The 18,964-nt window shown below is 37.2% G+C and overlaps 1 protein-coding gene across 2 annotated transcripts in view; it reads left to right on the forward strand.

Annotated features, from left to right (window-relative positions):
* Positions 1 to 10,271: 10,271 nt before the first annotated feature.
* The window catches only part of ST18 (ST18 C2H2C-type zinc finger transcription factor), a 167,984-nt gene continuing 159,291 nt past the window's right edge, over positions 10,272 to 18,964 (forward strand). The window contains exon 1 of one of the 2 annotated variants that reach the window (XM_068189025.1): positions 10,272 to 10,597. The gene's annotated coding sequence lies outside the window, so the exon portion shown is untranslated. The remainder of the gene's footprint in view (positions 10,598 to 18,964) is intronic. The other variant, XM_068189036.1, reaches the window with a different exon arrangement.

Genomic DNA, 18,964 nt, shown 5'->3' on the forward strand with positions numbered 1-18,964 from the left:
TTTTCTCTGCACTCTTCTAATATCACTGGCTTCAATTTCAAAAAAAGTATTTCAGTAATTTCAAAACCAACCATTCTCATTAAACAGAAGCTTATCCTGATGGGGCTGCATTGCTTGTTTTTTTTCTCCCTTTCCCGTTAATGAATTTTTGTCAAGAAAAAGCATATTCTGATTCAACCCTGTGAGCACCTTTAATTCAACTTTGAGCAATTATTAGCTAATTCAAAGTGCCTTGCAATAATACTACCTATCCTGATGTATGTCAAAATTCTGCAAGGATTTCTTTCAAGAGAGTAATTTATTTGACTGTTAACAAATGGTTTTGTAAGGCAGAGCAGTGTATTATGTTAAGGACCTTTGAAAACAAGTTGAGTAACTCCAGAGTTTTTATCACTTTTTCAAGAAATATAGATCTGTTCCATTTGACCCATAAAATGAAGGGGGTTTTCTGTATTGAAATAATAAGCAAGAAAAACTGATTTTGTTATGTCTTCAAACATAAAATTATTGACGATATTCCAGTGTTATCATTGTACTGATTTTTTATAGAGAATACCATTCTCTTGAAGAAAAGGAGAATATAAAATAATATTTAGATTATTAAGCTCAGTGATGATGACTACAGGGAAGTTTCTGAAAAACTCACATTAACAGGACTTATTTTGCTTTTGACTTTTTCTGCTTTCTGTCTTGCATTCTTCTTTCTTTCCCATATTCTTCAGTTTAGCTTTTTAGAAATTACAGAGATATGAGATTCAACAGCTGCCAGAACAACTACTATCTTGAGTTTACCTGGGATAAGTCCAAGTGCTGAATTAATTGTTTGAATTCATGTATTGCTGTCAACACAGCTGTTCAACACTGCAGTGTTTCCTTATCTTGGTTTACATCACTATTGGTACAGGTTTGCAATGCTGTAGTGCAGCTTTCAGTCCATTCTGTGATGTATTTAAATAAACTGAGCTTTACTGCAGTGCTGGAGAAAAAATAATGCTATATTTTATTTGACTGGCAACTCAGAGCAATCCAGCTAAAAATGTGGTGAATAAATGAATTTTGAGGCATTGTTCTGAGCCAAATCAAATTTAGAAATCCATATGCTGAGCAGATTATCTTTGAGGATTGCAAGTTGTTCCATCAACTGATGTTTATGTACAAATGGCTAATTTTGAAATTTGATACCTGTGGTAATACACATCACCCATCTAGCTGAGCTTCTTTTGTCTTAAAATCATAGCAACATTCTTTCTTATGATGGCAGCTTTAAATGGCTAAAATAAAATGATGCTAATGCCACAAGATGTTTATACAATAACTAGACCAATTTAATGGGAAATAATTCATCTTTCCTACTTCTAAATTCCTAAAACAAACTCTTTTTCTGAGAGGGAAGTTTAGAAGCTTAACATTTGTATTATTTCCTTGGGATACCCAAGTAACCCTTGGGGTTTTCTTGCCCTTTTCCTTCTATGTACATCAGTGTAAGCCTAATATGCCTGAATTTTAAGTCTGTTTTCTATGATGTGGTATGGGGTAGAAATTCCTCTATGCCAGCCCATTTGTTTCCAGAACTAATACTGTGTTCATGAGAGAGCAAATGGTATAGACAACTTTCCTGATAAATGTAATTTACAGGATGAAGAGGCATTGGGTCATTTTAAATTAAGAAATTATGTTCTTGTGTCTCCCTCTTGTGGTACGAAAATATATTGACCAGAAATTGTTGAGAACCATTGGAAAAGAGCACCCTACTTCATGATTTCAGATTTGTTCATTGCTAAACATTTTCTAATGTTTGTGTTCCAAATTTTTGTGCTCTTTTAATTGGACTGAATTCTCCTAGAGGTGCAGGGAGATTTTCAATTTAAAATTTTGGCCAGATCTTTTACGAAAACACTGCTATGTAGCTGAATATAAAGAGTGCCCAAAGATAATAAAATGTTTGTAAGCGCCAAACCCATTGAAGCTGTTGTAAAACAGAAATTATAGTTCAGAGGGAAGTGAAGGCACAAAGCTGTCCTTCAAACATGGGCTAATAAGCTTGCAGAATTTATCAGCAGCAAACTCTTAAACCACTAAATTATTTCTGTCCTTGTAAGGCGCTGATTAGGACAGAATCAGTACACAACCAGAGGAGTCAGTGCAGTCACAGAGTTTTAGACTCCCATTTCAAAATAGAAAACAAAGTGTTTGAGGTGCTGTTTTGTTCCAGACTTTAGACACAATACAGAAAACAAGGGAAAACTCCTTTGACTTGAAGACAAAATGTTTTCTATCTCTGTTTCTCTAACTGCAGTCCTATAAACTCACTTGTTCTCTTATAACCTGAGAAAAGATGTATTCTTATATTTTGTAAACTGACCCAGAAGGGATGCTCCTGGGAACATTTTCTGGCTATGTGGAAATGTAGGGTTTTTTGACAACATGAGATAAACAGCACCCCCTGAAAGAATGAGAGATGGCCTTCAAAACACTGTTTAATTACAATAGAAGCAAAAGTCTGAACTTTATGTGTCCCAGGTGAATGTCTTAACCACAGAGTTTTAAAGTAGACAAATGCTATCTTGTCTGGCAAATAAATATCATAAGTAGAACATCTTTTAACAGAAGACACTGCTACTGCTAATAAGCAAGTACAAGATTCCTGATCTGGTAGTTAATGGCATCCCAGAAATCTAAGCAACATTTTCTTAGTATGCTGAAGCATATTGAGTATTTCTTAGTGTGATCAAGTGCAGATTTGAAAGCAAAAGTATTACCTACAAGGGAAATTATCTTATTTGCAATCAAACATAAAGTATTTGCACAGCTGTCAGACAAAAAGGGGGGAAAATTTTCCGAGATACCAGAAGCATTCTGTAAAATCTGACATACCAGGTCAGAGAATTGGTTTTCCCCATTCACAACTTGTTAAGAGACTAGATGGTTTAATTTTGTCCCTAGTAAGTTCAACTTTCTCATTCTTGTACACAAGAAGATGCTCAAAGTACTGTTTGAAAGACTATTTTGAATGCTTAAAAAGAAAACCAGTGAAGAAGTAGGTTTATGGTAGAGCAGCAGTATGCCAGATGTGAGTTAATAGAAAGAAAAATGATATAGCACCTGCTTAAATCAGTGTAGATGTTGAATTTTGCCTAATTTTTTCTTGTCAATACATGGGCTTGACATTTCTTTCTTAACTCTCCTGACAGTACTTCAAGTCTGATTTAAAGGTTTTATAGGAATGTCCTTTGTTCTTGCTGTATAGTTTTGCTAGTAAAATTATAGTGCAAGTGATCCCATCCGTGCAAAATCCTATATTTGGTCATAAAGAATGCCAAACAAAACATATAATAAAAGTTGGGTACAACAATAATTTAACAAGTATTTAGCTCTATTTCTTTAGGAAAATAATTCAACAATCAGTCTAATTTTGTCCTACAGAAACTACCACTGCAGACTAGCAAGGCAAAATTTCATTTTGACTCTAAGATCCTAGGTTAGCATGTAAAAAATGTATTTGAACTTTTAGGTGGAATATAGTGATCCAGAGTAACTGGTGGGCCCTAAGCAATAAAATCATTAAGGTGTTCCCTTTCCCACTACTGGAGAGCTAGAGAGCCAACTGTCCTACTGTAACTGGGAAGCTAAACTGGCACATTTGTACCTGTCTCCACTGGGTGGCAGCCCAAGCTCTTGAACCTGAAAGCAAGAGCCGAAAAAAAACAGCATCACCCTCGCATATCCCCACTTTGTAAACCTCTTGAGAATTTTCTGTACATCTAATGAGTCAGATGTTGGCCCCTTCATCTTCAGGGTAAGATGGTCTCTCTTCTACTAATGGCTCTTCAAAAAGGCAGTTCCATATTGTTCTTAATTAGATTGTGATTAGTTCACACAAACTGTTTTTAAAGTGAGGATTCTGAAGTGAACATCTTCACAGTGAGCACTCTCTACTCACAAAATTCCCTGGAGAGATCTAATAGATTTAAGTAGCTTATCTGGAAATTGAGGGGAAAACCATGCACTGTGTGCCCCACAGAGTCTTGTACTTTAAAGCACATTGAAGCACCACTGAACAAAGTGAATTTTTACCTCTGTGACAAACAGCACTTTTGATCTGCTGTCCCAGGAGGCTCATGGCCGTGACTGCAGTCATCACTGTTTGTTCAGCTGTAGTCTTTGCAAGCCTCACAAGTGGTGAGACTCTCTGGCTCTGACTCCTGTGACACTCACTGGTGAGGGATTCATTGCCAGGATTCCTTCCTTCCCCCAGCAAGAAACATGGGTCTCAACAGCTTCAGGTGACAAGGACCCCATTGTCCTTCCAGGATGGTAAAGAGAAATTGCAGTGTCCTGGCCATGCCACATAGAAAGTAAATTTCCATAGGTGCTGGAAGTCTTTCTGTACTTTCTGTTGGATACAGTTTCACTTTTCTCTCTTAATGGATTTTCCAAGGAGTTGCTTGGCCTCACAGCACATATGATTGTTTAGTCACCATTCCACTAAACAACAGTATAATACAAGAAGGAAATTTTTATTGGACTCTGGTGTACAAGCCATATTCTTTTCAATAGAGATCTGTTAGTTTAATCTGTGTAACCTTGGATTATTTCAGATACTTTCAAAAATTCCTTTAGGAAAGATTGCACTGTTTTCCTTCAGTAGATAAATAAGGTAATGGATCCTTTTCTTTTCCATGGACAGGCCCAGGAAACTGGGTAACACTGAGAAAAGACCCTAGCTTGGAGTTTGCCCTGATCTCAGAATCACAAGTCAGTGTGATAGCAGCTTCAGAGTGGTGTCATGCAGAAAGACACACTGCATGCCACTTTTCAAAACCTTTGCATCTCCTAATCTCCAACTTGGGACCTGCAAGATTTAGGAAATCAAGCCCAGGCAAGAATAACCTGTTAAGGAAAAGGTTAATCTCTGATGAATTTATCTTCACCTTAATCTATAACCCTTATATTAAGTTTAGGGTTTCAGTCTGAGAACCTAGGACTCCTTGAAAAGTTTTCAGTTGTTTTCCTTTAAATGTTTTCAGCCAGGTTTATCTGGACATTGTCACTGAAATGGGTGCTTCATATCATAAAACACCTGAAGGAAAATGAAAGCTATCTTTAGTTTCACAGGATAAAATTTCAGTTCTGAAACAGAGGTGTTTCTAATAAAACTGTCTTTGGGAGTCGGATGACTTTTTTTTTTGTTTTTGCATCAAAGGCACAATGAAAATATCTTCTTGCATTAATTTCTTTCTTGTTCTTAAAAGATGGGAAGAATCAAAAGCTTCTGTACCCATATTGTGATGTAGACTGCCCCAGAGTCCAATGGCTCTGATAGTGCAAGCTGATGTAGCTGACTGTAGCCCACCAGGAAAGGTACAGCCCTTCACACTCTCTCCTCAACTGCACAGGAGGTTTCTCATACTCAAAACAGAGATACATCATTCCTAATGTCTAGGAGTGGTGTCATGAGCTGTACAGAAATCCAGCCAGAACAAACCACAGGTCACGCCCTGGCAGCAAAGGTCACTGTGGACATGTCACCAGCCCTATACTATCAATGCCAAAGCTCATTTGGCAGCATTTACTCAGATTTCCATGAGTTACCTGGGGGGTTGTGGTCATGTCTGTGATGGTGATTGCTGAGACCATTTTGAGACAACAGACTTTCAAACAATGACAGTTTTGGACGAATTTATTTCAAGAGTGAGATCTAGATTGTAATATTTGCTTCTAAAGGAAAGGGGAGTGAATATGAACTTCAGCTTTATCTCCAGATATTTTAACTGCACTTGAAATGTCTTCCACCCAGACAAATTGCTTAGTACCTGCCGTGAAATAATGCAACACACCAAGAAGAGGACTAACCTTTCTGTGTCTGTTGCTTTGTAACATTTTATGCTGCCTAAGGGTCTTCTGGTCTCCTATGGAAACAACCTGGTCTCTGCCTGCCCACAAGTAGGTCTCTGTCCCTCACCTACCTCATGAAAGAGGGTTTTCACAGTTAATTTTTGTGAAGTGCTTTGCAATTACTACCTGACAGATGCCTAAATATGTGCCATGGTTAGCATAATAGAGTAACTAAAATGACCTTTACAGAACCATTTTTGCTGTAAAAACCTCTCCTCTCAGTGTGCTCTGCTTTAATGTTCTCATCTTCTTTCCATTTAATTCTCATCTCATACTTTTTGTTTCTTTTCATTGACCCTTCTGGACAACTGTTTTTGGGAAAGCCTTTTTATATATCTCTCTTTCCTTTCTCTCTCTAATAGATAACATCTTCTTTTAAAGAGCAGGCTTTCCCTCCCTCAGCTAAGTACTATCTTGGCAGGCAACTGGGGAGGAGGAGTTTTCTTTAAAAGGCTCTGAAATTGTGTTGTTAAAAAAATATATAAATAAAGCAACAAGCCTTTTAATAGGGCTTTGAACAATCATCCCTTTCATTCCCTTATGGCCTTTTGTGCTTCTGGCTTTTTTATTATTTAGTGTGCTTCAAAAAAAAAATCCAAATGTTTTATGTTAAGCCATTAAGAGTTTATTTGGGTTGAAAATAAATAAATAAATGTGATGCTAGCAGTTGCGACTGGGAGCACATGCACAGTTGCCTGGCAGAGGCAACCTATAGGAGGCACATCAGAAGGCCAGAATAAGCTTCAGTTAAAGACCAGAACAAAAGCATCAGCAGCATTTGTTTCTGGTTAAGTACTTTTGCATGAGCCTGACTACTGGAGTGGTTTACCCAGCTTTTATCTGTTTCAAATTCACCTCAGTCCCCTCAACCCTCACTACAGAATCACTCCAGACTGTAATTCATGGTAATTACATGGAACAGGAGGAAGCATGGGATTTTTAAAAATATTTTTTTTGGTTTTTTTTTTTAATCATCTGATGAAAGCGTGTGACTGGTTGGTATCCAGTGTTGCTCCTGGAGTTATGAGATACCTAACTGTTTTATCCATGACCTGCCTGGGTGGTGTGGTTTTTTTTGGTGGTTTTTTTTGTTTGTTTGTTTTTTTTTTTTGGTTTTTTTTTTTTTGTTTGTTTGTTTTTTTTTTTTCGGTGTGTGTATATTTTGATTTAAGTCATGGGTAAATTTTGTGAATAGCCAGAAACAGCATTTTTCTCTTTCTACCTCCTTCCATTTTTGCCAGCTTTGCCTGTCATGCCCAGAGAATTCTGTATCAGCCTGATGACTACAGCTAGGTGTCCTTTCTGTGCATAATTAGTATCAATCTTTCTTCATCTCAGTTCCCTGGTGGAGTCATTTGGGAGAGAGAGAAGAGTCTTTGGCAAAAACCACGTTATGAGGCTCACATCAGAGCTCCCATGTGAGGGATTTGGCAAATCAATATCAAAACTTAAACTTTCAACCCTCTTTCTTCATGAGACTGAAGTATTTGGAAATTCTTGAAAAGCACACATTTAGACTATAGCTGGTCTTGTTAAATTAATAGATTGCAAGTAGATAGGAGGAACTTCTAATCTGAGCCTGACTTTGCTGTCTCAGTTTTGAGACTCGTGAATAAAACAACCTGATAATCATTGTGAAGTTGAATGGAATCCCTTGACAGTCCAGATCTCAAAAATTTAGGAAACAGGTGTCCATCTCTAGAAAGGATTCAAAGGCAGGACAGTGCCTAAAGGGCACACTTCAATGAGTGCCATTTTGTGTGTGGGCCATAGAATGTCAGGTTGCAAATGACAAAGAGAGCTGCTGGCACACATAACCTCAGGTTCATGAAAGAACAGAAATCCACTACATTAAACAAGAGAACATGAAACTGTCTCTCTGACACAGCAACAGCTCCACTTTTTGCTCTCTTGCAACAGTGTTGCTGATTTTTATAGAATCATAGAATGTCCTGAGTTGGATGGGACCCACAAGGATCAACAAAGTAAAAAAAAAAAAAAAAAAATTATCTTGGAATTATATGTAGGAGTATGATCTGAACACACTTTTAATTACTAGATTCCTTTCACTTGTGTAATTTGCTGGAGTTCCCTATAAAAATAAAGTGTACCTTTCAAAATTTTGTTACAGGATCAGGAACAGAAAAGAAAAAGTCATCAGATACTTGGACTTGAGAGGCTTAATGCTTTATAGACCGGGCTCTTGTGTTCAGCCTTCTGTATGCTGGTTCTGACCTATTAAAAAATAATTAGTAGGGCTCATAAAAAGCTTAAGAGGAAGACCTAATTAAGGTTTTCCCAGTCCATAAACCAGGGATTATAAACTTTCTGACCTTATAATGATATGTGAAAATAGTCAACTTACTGCATTCTGCAGTATTTTAGTAGGCAGGGTATGTGTTCCTGAGATACAGAAAATTAAGTGGAAAATTGAGGTTATTGGGAAAGGGGAAGACTACATTGCTATTACTAATTTTAATGAGATGAGAAGAACTTATACTGTAAACTTGAAATATAAAAAATCCCAAAAGATCAGTAGAAAACTTCCTACTGGTTTTTCAAAGTCTTGACTAAAAAGTAGTAACAACTGGTATGGTATCTTCAGCTATTATGGACAAGTGAAGGTTCACTTGATATCTGTAAGTAGCTGCTTTTAGAGAATGGTACTGCTTGACAAGGCACATCTCTAACCAAAAATTGGTTCATTGTTGGATACTGAGAAACAATCATATTTGTTTTAAAAATCCTGAGTTACCTGGACAATTTTACTTGTAAGATCATTCACCATTGGTATTTTAGAGACCTTGGTCTCAAGTTTGCATGAAAGAAGTGTATCTAGGTATCTTAAGGGTTTATGTGTTTCTAGAAAACCTTTACAATTTAGAAGCTATACTTTTGTTATCCAATTATTGGTCATGGACCATTCAGTTATTGAAGAATATCAGCAGTTGAATGTGCTTCATGTCATACTTGGAATGATACTTATTCCTGGAATATAGATTTGAAATAACCTATGTCACAAACCTATAAATATTTATGAAATGCAGATCAAGACCTCATAAAAGAAAATTCCAACTTGAATTTATTTTACGGCATAATGTCACCATGTCTCATATTTTCCTCTCACAAACCTACATTGCAGGTATTTTATAACACCTGTCTTTTAGACCTTTGAAAAAAATAAAAAAATATTCACTAAAGAACTGTTAAAGAAAAAAAAATCAAGCATGGGTAGGGACACCTTGGAGACAAGAAGTGAGGATGGTTTGGATTGTGTGGCAAAAATAGGATTGCAATGGTGGTCTGACAGTTAAAAACTGAAATTGCAAAGGGATTAATGAAAACAATTATTTATCCTTCCAAATCTGGAAACAGTTGTTTGTGATTTATTGTAAATATAACCAAAGGCACTGGAGTAGCTTGGTGTGAGTAGAGGCCAGTGGTCAGTACCAGAAGTGCTGGGTCTGTATGGTAATTTTCTTCTTATAGGGGGCTGAAAAAGACATTTCTGCTTCTCTGCCAAAGTGTGACTTTGGGGTGACTAATGTGGTAAGAATTTACAAAGAATAGATTAATTTAAAATATTTTTTAGACTATTTGGAGTTTTTTTCCTGGTCATGAATAAGGTAAGTCACTGAGTTTGTCAGTTTCTGTGATGAGTCTGGAAGATTCTGAAGTAACTTCTCTTACTTAACTGAGCTCCAGGGTTCCAAATCTAGACCCTGCACAAATTCCATCTGTTCCTTTTACATCTCTTCTGGAAGAAAATAAAGGTTATAATGAGGAAAATCCTGCGCAAGGACTATAGCAAATGCAGTGCATTAATGCAGTGCAGTAGATTAAGCAAGACTGAAGTTCTGCTTCAACCTGATAAAACAAATACAGCATAATGTTAAGACAGAGGAAGAGTAACACCAGCCTCCTCCTCCTCCTCCTTCTCTGCACACACACACACACACAACTTGTTTACAAAAGTGCCTTGTAGTGACTGCTGGTGGTGTCACTCCGTCCCATGCCCCAGAGCTATCACCGGGCCTCATGGGAGATGTGACTACAGCATCGGACATGGGACTGTTTGTTCACTCACTTTCTGTGAAGAGAGTTTTGAACTGTGTTTTGAATAGACAGCATTTTCTTTGTGTGGTTGGTAAATAACACAGAGCAAAGTTAGTCAGCAAGTTGCATAGCTTCTGCATTCTGATTCTTTGGAGCCCTTTTGTACCAAGCTTGACAGGATGTTTTTAACAGAATGTGACCTCACTGGGATACCAGAGGTAAGGAAAAAAGTTATTTGGGCTGTTGTGGAATAATTTGCGCAGAGCTGACTGAAAGTACTGCTTTAAAATGCCTTTTGGAAAGAAGAGGGTCTCATAGTGATCCAGTCAACACCTTGTTCAGTGAAAATCAGTGTCTTTCACTCCTTTGTGAGTCATAGGAAGTCTTAATGAGATTTTCAATTTCCCACATGTGGAAAAAGAGGCCGATCTGTAAATCTCAGAATGATCATGTACTTGCTCATTGAGCAAAGGCCCAGTTCTAGAGCATCAAAATGTTTTCTTTCTAACACAGCACAGAATAAGCAGAGCAGATCCAGTTCATCCAAGTCCTAGGAGCAGCAGCGTGAGCATCGGAGCGGCGGCAAACCCAGCAAGACCAGGCAACAGCAACCTTGCGGACACCCATCCTCAGCCACTGGGTGAAGGTAAGAGGCAAAGCCACACCAAGCAGTATCATGGAGTTCCCTGGACAGGAGCAGGAGTGTGTTTTCATCATAGACAGTGGAGCTGAGGCTGCCGCTTGTCACCGTGCTTGGAGGCAGAGCAGAGGGGGGTGCGGTGCCCTGGGGGCTGCGGGCAGTGCGGGCACCCCCTCTCCTCCCTCTGCTGGCCAGTGCGGGGGGACCGGCACCCCCAGGCTTCTGGGGAGCCTGACCTGCACCGGCCCTCCAGGGCTTCCCCGGGGGCTGCCCCGGCTTCTGAGCACTGACAGGATGGAGAGGTGCGAGCTTCAGCTGCAGTGAAACAACAGAGAGAAATATGAGTGCTCCACAAGTCGGAGAACGTGACTCAAAAACACCAAAATAAAGAGGATGTCAGATTCAGATATTTGTACAGTATAAAATATTAGAGATTCATGCTGAATAACTGATTTTTTTACATTCAGGATCTAGAAAGGTATTTATGGAAAATGAAAGAAAAATGCATTATTACAAAATACAGCTTCATGAATAATAGGAATCTTGCTATTCTGAAATGGAATTAACAATATGTGATCCATTTTACTATCTATAGCAACAGAACAACAAAGCTTCTTTGTTTTTGTGGCCAGCAATTGTAGGTTTTTTTTTCAGACAGCATAGGTGACTTAAAAATTTTAAAAGTTTCTTTCAAGTCACTGGTGGAGCAATAAGAGGAAATGGAGTTCTCATGATATATAAAACTTATTCATTCTTAAAGAATTTCATAACAAAAAGATCTAAAAATATGCTTTTATTATTGGAAAGTTTTGGGTTTTGCTGACAACGAAAGTGCTCTTAGGTAAATGAGGATGGAAAAGTTTGCTCATTTACTTATGACTAACTAGAGTTGCTTTTTACTGTAAAGCACATAAGGAATTAAAGCTTTGTTTTTGCTAGTGATAAGTTAAAAATGGATGGTTTGAGCTTCATTTAGTTGTATAAAAGATGTGGTGAGTGCATCACTCGTCTCAGACAGAGTAATGACTTAGGTTTGACAATGTTTTTATTGTGATACTTTTATATTGCCAAGCCTACTGCTGTCTTTCGATCCATTGGTGTGTGGTTATAAAAGCTGCAAGTTCTGCTCTAATCTTAAAGCAAATATTTGTACTGAAGAACCTTCTAGAGAGAAGCATGTTCTGTGAAGCAGAAGTATTTCAAATGGGGATGACTAAAGATGTTAAATTTATATTCACAACTTTGGTATTTGTGTTGCAGTAGTACTTCTGATCTTCATCATAGGTCAGATGCTAGGAATTCTATAATAAACCCCAAGATTTTATAAAGCAAACAACTAATTACCACATGAAATAGCAGTTCAATTAAAAAAAAATATAGCAAATTATTAGTAATAAATGTGTTAAGATAGAGTTTTCAGATTTAATATCTACCTACAGTTGCATATATATACTCTGAAGCAGTTTTTAAGAGATGATTTTTCCTAGTGTCTCATTCACTAAAGATAAACTGCCACCAATAGGTGTAAGCTTGATCTTTTTATGACCTTCAGTCAGGGAGAAGTTAGCAGAGTGGGGTGTAATTTACTTCATCCCAGAATTTGAAGAAAATAGTGCAAAAGTTCAATAAAAGTGGATTGTTTCATACTGATGAAACCTAAAGTGGAGAAACCAGTAGAGGTCAGTGCAGAGTGCTGAAATGGAAGGAGAGTGCCAAGGCTTTGTGTATTTATGCTCTCTACTTTGATCTTTAACTTTTCCTTTAAACTGGGGTAAAGGCTTACAGTGGCTTACACCCAATATTCTCATCCTCTTCAAAAGATAGATTTGAAGAAGATTGTATGAACAATCTTGTATTGAACAAGTATGTTTACTTGTGATAATATGATAATGTTCACTGCTTAAACAGATCAATTTAAGCAACAAAAACAAATTTTGTTGTATGTTATAGCTAGCAGACATGCTGGAAACCTTATTTGGTGGAATCATTATTGAAAACTACATCTAGCTGATGGCTATGTAGCAAAAAAAAAGTAGTAGGAGAAAGTATAATTTTTAGGGAACAAGTTTTCAAATAATTGAAGTTAGAGTAACAACAGGATTTTTCTTGTTTTTGGTAAAAATTTTGTGTAATTGTCATTATGTGGTGTTTTAAAAGCCTTTTCTTCATGTATATACATAGATATGCAGGGGGCTGTGGGGACGCAGACTCTGTATATAAAGTTGAATTATCTTTTGTTTCTCTTTTTAAAGCCATTGTTTGCTCGTGGTTTCCTTTTGTGATTTAAAGCAAGGAAAAGAATCACTGCCTATGGTCTGTGCATAAAAAGATCCTTCAATATATATTAGCTGCAAAATCTTCTCTCTGAAAAGCTTCTGTTCAAGCTGCTTTCTGAGGATCTAGAAAAAGCAACCTGCCTGTGCTCATTCTATTTCTTTACACTTTAACTGAGTATTTTGAAAAGTAGCTTACTATTGAATTGTGATTCTTGAATATCAAGGAATTGCAAAAAATATTATCACCAGATAAAAGGGGTTATGTTCTACTTTGATTCTGATACCAATTTACATTTGCTGTCTATGATGTTAGGGAGAAATTTCTTGTATCTTTAAAGAGAGTAGAGCCACACAGAGTAAATATTCTTGAAAATCCTCTTCACTTGTTCTGCTTACCTTTCATGTTCTTCTTTAAATTAATTATGGAGCCATTGGAAAGAATCCAACACCTTTGAAAATCATACTTTCTTTTAATTTGCTTTATCATGCTCTTAAAAGTGACGGGAACCAGACAGGGACTCTGCAACCCTTCCTCGCAGGCACTTGTGCTGTGTGCCATGAGTGTGAAGGAAGCTCCAGAGGCTTTAAAGGGAGGATTACTGAAGGGGAGGGATTCCCTGCTAACTGTAGCAGCTATCAGCAGTATAAATTGAGGTGGGAAGAAGGGAGAGGTGTTATAAGCTGCTGTTGCATATCTGACCTGTGATATGGTTTTTGCTACAATCCTCTGGGTAATATCACACACAGGTCTTCCAATCCACGGGTTTTCATGTCAACATCTCCCTTTATACATGTAGCACAATGTACTGGATTTGCTGAAGCCAATTAAGTGCTCCTTCACAGTTTGAATCAGTGGTGAGACCAAAAGCTCTACAGCTCTCTTTTTTTATTTTTTTTTCCCCTGGAGCAGAGGAAACTTAGAAATAATCTCATTTCTTTCATAACACAGGATCCAATCTAATAGAGTGGCATACAACTGATGGTATGTCAAATGACAATTTCTAGCATGATTCCAAATTTTTACCGGAACTTTTCTCAATTCCTCTCAATTCAGTTCTTATTTGAAACTGAAGAAATTACTTTAAGTACTGATTTCACTCCTGGATTTGACTGTGTTTTGAAAAAATAGTCTTGAATCCAAAAGCCAAATCCACCTACTTTCCCCACATAGATTTCTGTTGTCCATAACATTTTGACAAGCAATATTTTTCCAATTGGCTTTTACATATCTCTCTCATTTTTTGTTGGTTAAAAAGGCTGTGAGAAGTTGTATTTAGTTGAGCCACAGTGGAAGGGCTCGATTGCAGTAACTGATTCTCTTCATCAGTTATTTTTGGGAGGGAACACTTCTCAAATGCCTTTTCTGAAAAGTAATGCAGAGATTGAAATTAAGGTACTATTAAGGTACTATTAAGATAATATTAAGGTACTATACTCTGTGCTCCTATTTTAGGGAGTTGACGTTGAAGTCCACAAGTCCAAGTGGACTCTTGCTTCAATGAAGTTTTTTTTTTGTAAAATATTGAATACAAACCCCTAAAATTCAGAGACCAAAATAATATTGCTGAAAATGCATAGTTTAGTCAAGTGTAAAGCTATTCTAGAAGTTTGGTGTTCTTATCTGCATCATGACCAAAGATAAAAGATTGCAGCCAAGCTGTTCATGACCAAGAAACAGAAGGTCTATCTTATCACTGAAGTTTCCAGTCTCTCATAGATCAGTGTTTGATATTTTCTTGATTGTGGTATTGCATTCATACTTACAGGTATAGAAACATCATATTCTCATTTTTTCCTTCTCTTCTGATGTCTTTGATCTTCTTTTTTTTTTTTTTTTTTTCTGGTTTGTAGAAGTCCTTCCCTGCAAAGTAGCTATGCATAGTTAAATTATCCTGCCACTATATAACCACAATTATGTTTGTTTAACTCAGGAATATGTTTCTTCATTTTTAGTGCATATGGGTGTACCAGTATCTTTATGTTACCTGAAATGAAGGTATCTGTCATTCACCTATAAAGCTTTGTATTCTCTATAGGTACATATCGAAAAAATGTGGGCTTGTGTCCAGATGGGAATAGCACTGATCCAGTCAGTGGAGATCAGTGACCAAGACAGCAGCATTAGTGAAAATCTCCTCATGTAAACAAGGAAAGTGTGGCATTTGCACCAACAATTGAATAAATCCAGACTCCTTGTTGGTAATTACATTACCAATCTGCAGATTGTGAAATAAATAAATTAGAGCCAATAAATTGGAATAATATATGCAGGCAAATAAACCCTAATTTCAAACATTTGATAGGGAGGAAAAAATATAGATTTTTCACGCATTTAATGAAGAAATGGACAGCCTAAGTAATTGGTATGATTTTGGGAAATGTAGACATATATCTCAAGAAAATGTCAATATAACAGTTTCATTTTTGGTGGTTCTATCATTTTACTGAAACATGTCTATGGAGGCACCTTTATTCCTAATGTGCTTTAAGAATCAAAATGGTGATTTCCCCTGATCATATTAGATTGGATTGTGTAGCTGGGTTTGGGTGTTTTTCACTTTATCCTGGATTTCTGTTGGGAATTTGTTACCTGCCCTTTAATTGTGTATCTCAAGTCAATACTAGGCTTTTGTTTTTAATTGCTCCACTTTCTCCTTTGTCAAAAGCAAAGTTTAGATGCCAGTCTAAAGTCTTGATATTCTTTGACTTACTCTGAAACCCACACAGAGCTGATACAAGTTTTGAGTATCTTACATATCCTGGGAACAGAAAAAAAAAGCAACCAACTTATGGGTTGTGGTGATCTAAAGCTAAGGAACCATATGATCTCAGCATTAAATCTGAGGAATATGCAATATTAAGGCTTTCTAGAAATTCTGAAAATCACTCCCCTTTCCTAAAAAAATTCTGTTATTTCTCTTACACATATGTATTTCTAAGAGTTTAATACTCACACTGCTAACTGTAAACAAAATAAGTGTGAATTCAGTTTTTGTAATACATATTCATGTTTACAAGCAAAATCACTTCAAAAGATATTTATGTTTTTAACAAATCTCATCTAACACTGAATCCTATCTTTTGCTCTACTGTACAGAATAACTTTTCTATGAACACTCTGTAACATATCAAAGTCTTCTGTAGTGGATGTTTGTGATTAGTCAATATAGTTCAAGGAGTTATTAAAAATAGGCTTCACAGAATAGAAAATATTTAACAAGTACATTTACTTTCTATTTTTCTTATTTTTCCATTGTTTACTTGTTCCTTTTTTATTATGATGGCACATCACAGTTTCAATTTTACACACAGGGTGTCCCAACTCTCTGAAAAGGCAATAAATAGCAGTGTTATTTTAGTACATTATTTTACTATTCTTTAGGGATTTCAGGGTGGTCCAGAAAAAGAAGTGTGCTCTTCTGAAAACTTTTTATCTATTTTTAAATTTATTTTATTTTTATCAATACATTCATATTCTAGGGCTATATATGTATATGAATCTGTACAGAACATTATTAAATTTCTTCAGGGAAATGATACTTAGGATCTCATCAATATATTTTGTGATATCAACAAGTTAATATGGACATTTTTTTTTTCCAGGAATTAAGTTGTTAAACTTAAGAAAACACTTCATTAAAATTAAATGAAATATGGATCAAAGTCTGAAAAAATACTAACTGCAGCTTTAAACAGTATGAAACTGAAACACATTTCCCGTGAACTTGACTCACAGAAATATTTTTTCTATTTTTCTCGGTAATAATTTTATTAGTAGTGCTCCTATAGAAGTGTTAATCATGTGATTGCATGTGTCACAGATATTCCATTTTGCTAGCAGATTTATGCTACTTCAGAGAAAACATATGAGTAAAGATTTTCTGGCAGCTTAATTTCAGTGGTAAAGATGACCACAGAGAATATGAATGTTTATACATGGTATGATTATATCCAGTTATTTTATGAAAAAGTTACCTGGAGTAGCATGGATTTTAATTCTTAACCAACACAGTAGCATCTGCAATGAGATGACAGAGTTGACTGAATTCATGTTTAAGGGGAGGAGGGGATGTCATCTGCTTTGTCTTAAGCAAGTTTTTTAGCAAAATCTGCCATGACATCCTAATATTGATGCACTGTATTTGTGGACTAGATGGAGGGACAGGTGCATGAGTAAAAAACAGATGGATCATTGAATTCCAGGGGCTAATGGTTCATACTCCATCTTTTTATCTGAGTTCCTTAGAGGATCATCCAGAAGCTCACCCTGGTTCAGTAACTTCCTCAGTGTCTTGGTGGACAATGGGTTAAACATTTTATGCTGACAGTGATAAAGGGAAAAAAGCACTGGGCTCTGTCAACAGCAGACTACCAGTAGATCAAAGAAAGCTGTGATTTCCTTATACTTGGTACCAATTAGGCCACATCTAGAATGATACATCCAGATCTGGATACCTCCATTCAAGACAGAGGTTGTTCAACTGGAGCAAGTTTGGCAGGGAACTATCAAGATGGTTGGATGTCGGAACCCAGAATGTCCCTTGGACACTCTTGGATGTTCCAGGCCCAGGTCAAAAGCATCTGAGACCCTGGAATGCAGCCACAGACCCCTGTGACTTTGAACTTGATCCATGGAACAATTTACCAACTTTGCAGGAAGAACAAGAAATCACAAAAGTTTAGATATTATAGTAGAAGTAGTCACAAAGTGAGAGGAAGAATTTTTGAGTGCTGCACAGGGGGGTTTTAGGCCTTGTACAGAGGGGTCTGAGTTTTGTACATGGGGGTCAGAAGTTCTAAGATGGAGGGACTTGGGTGTGCCCTGTCCTCTTTCTTTCTTCTTCCTAACCTCCATGTTCTTGGTGATGTTGGCACTCACAGATTGGTTTAGAGTAGAAAGTCACTGTTCAGTATAGGTGATGGGCATTGGGAAAAAACTATAAACATCTAATATGCAATGTATGATATAAAAGAGGGCACCAGCCCCCTGGGCAGTGGAGCGTGCCTTTGCCTGACTGCTGAACGGACCACAGCAGCTCAGGGAGAAGTCTTTTAGATAACATGCAATAAACTACCTTGAGACCAGACGACTGAACACTATTGAGTCTTTCTTTGGAAGCTCGGGTTGGAGGAGAGACTTTTCCACCTTTCCGGGCCACCCCAATCAGGGAGTGAGGCCCGATGACAACAACAGACCCCACAGGTAGAGGCAGCAGCGTATGTCTTGTGAAGAAGCTCTGCAAAAGCAGAGCCTGTTTAATCTAGAAAAGAGATACCTGCAAGTAAAAAAAAAAAAAAAATTAGGCAGAGCAATCCTGAGAAAATAATAGTGTGGCAGCTTCTGGAATAATATTTTCCTTGTAAGTGGGTAGTGCCTCCTGCCTCCTAAGGAAGCTCACCATTCATATGCATCAGGTGAGTTGGGCTACTAAGCAGCTCTAATGAAACACTAAACATTGCAAGAGGTTCCCTTCATGTTAGGCAGTAATAGTTAATAGTAGTTTACTAATTTGTATGGGTAAAGTATTGCTTTCACACAGACAGTAAATAAAATATAAAAAAAATTGGCATTCTAGGGCTTATTCAGGTCTCTGAACCTCCTGTGTCTGCTGGGAGAATTCTTTGCACGGATAGTTTCAGCATGTCCTGTTCAGCTGATTTAACTTCAGGTGGAAGCAGCCTTGTTGCTTTCCTGAGCGCAACACCAATATCATCATCCTTGGTTATTGCTGTTGGTATCCAGCTGCACAAAGGGAGATGAGGAGATAATGGCATGGGCACTAATGGCTGGTGATGGATGGTTGAAACCTCTTCAGGTTCCTTCCATGCATCCTGGCACAAGAACCCATCTGCCAGGGCTATTTGGGAGTCACAGTGTGTGAATGGAAATGGGAGAAAACTCTGTCTAAATTCTGAGCTAGTAGGAAATGAGGACTCTAATATTGTGTGAGTAGATGTCGCTACAGTGGCCATGATAAGCAAGCCTTGTAGGAAGGCTGGATGTGGCATCACTTTTATTAGTTCTTATATACAATATGAGAGTTGGCTGAATTAAAATACAGCAGTGTGAGGTCTTATTTGCTCACAGTGGCACCAA

The sequence above is a fragment of the Anomalospiza imberbis genome, chromosome 1, assembly GCF_031753505.1.
Source record: "Anomalospiza imberbis isolate Cuckoo-Finch-1a 21T00152 chromosome 1, ASM3175350v1, whole genome shotgun sequence".
NCBI lineage: Eukaryota > Metazoa > Chordata > Aves > Passeriformes > Viduidae > Anomalospiza > Anomalospiza imberbis.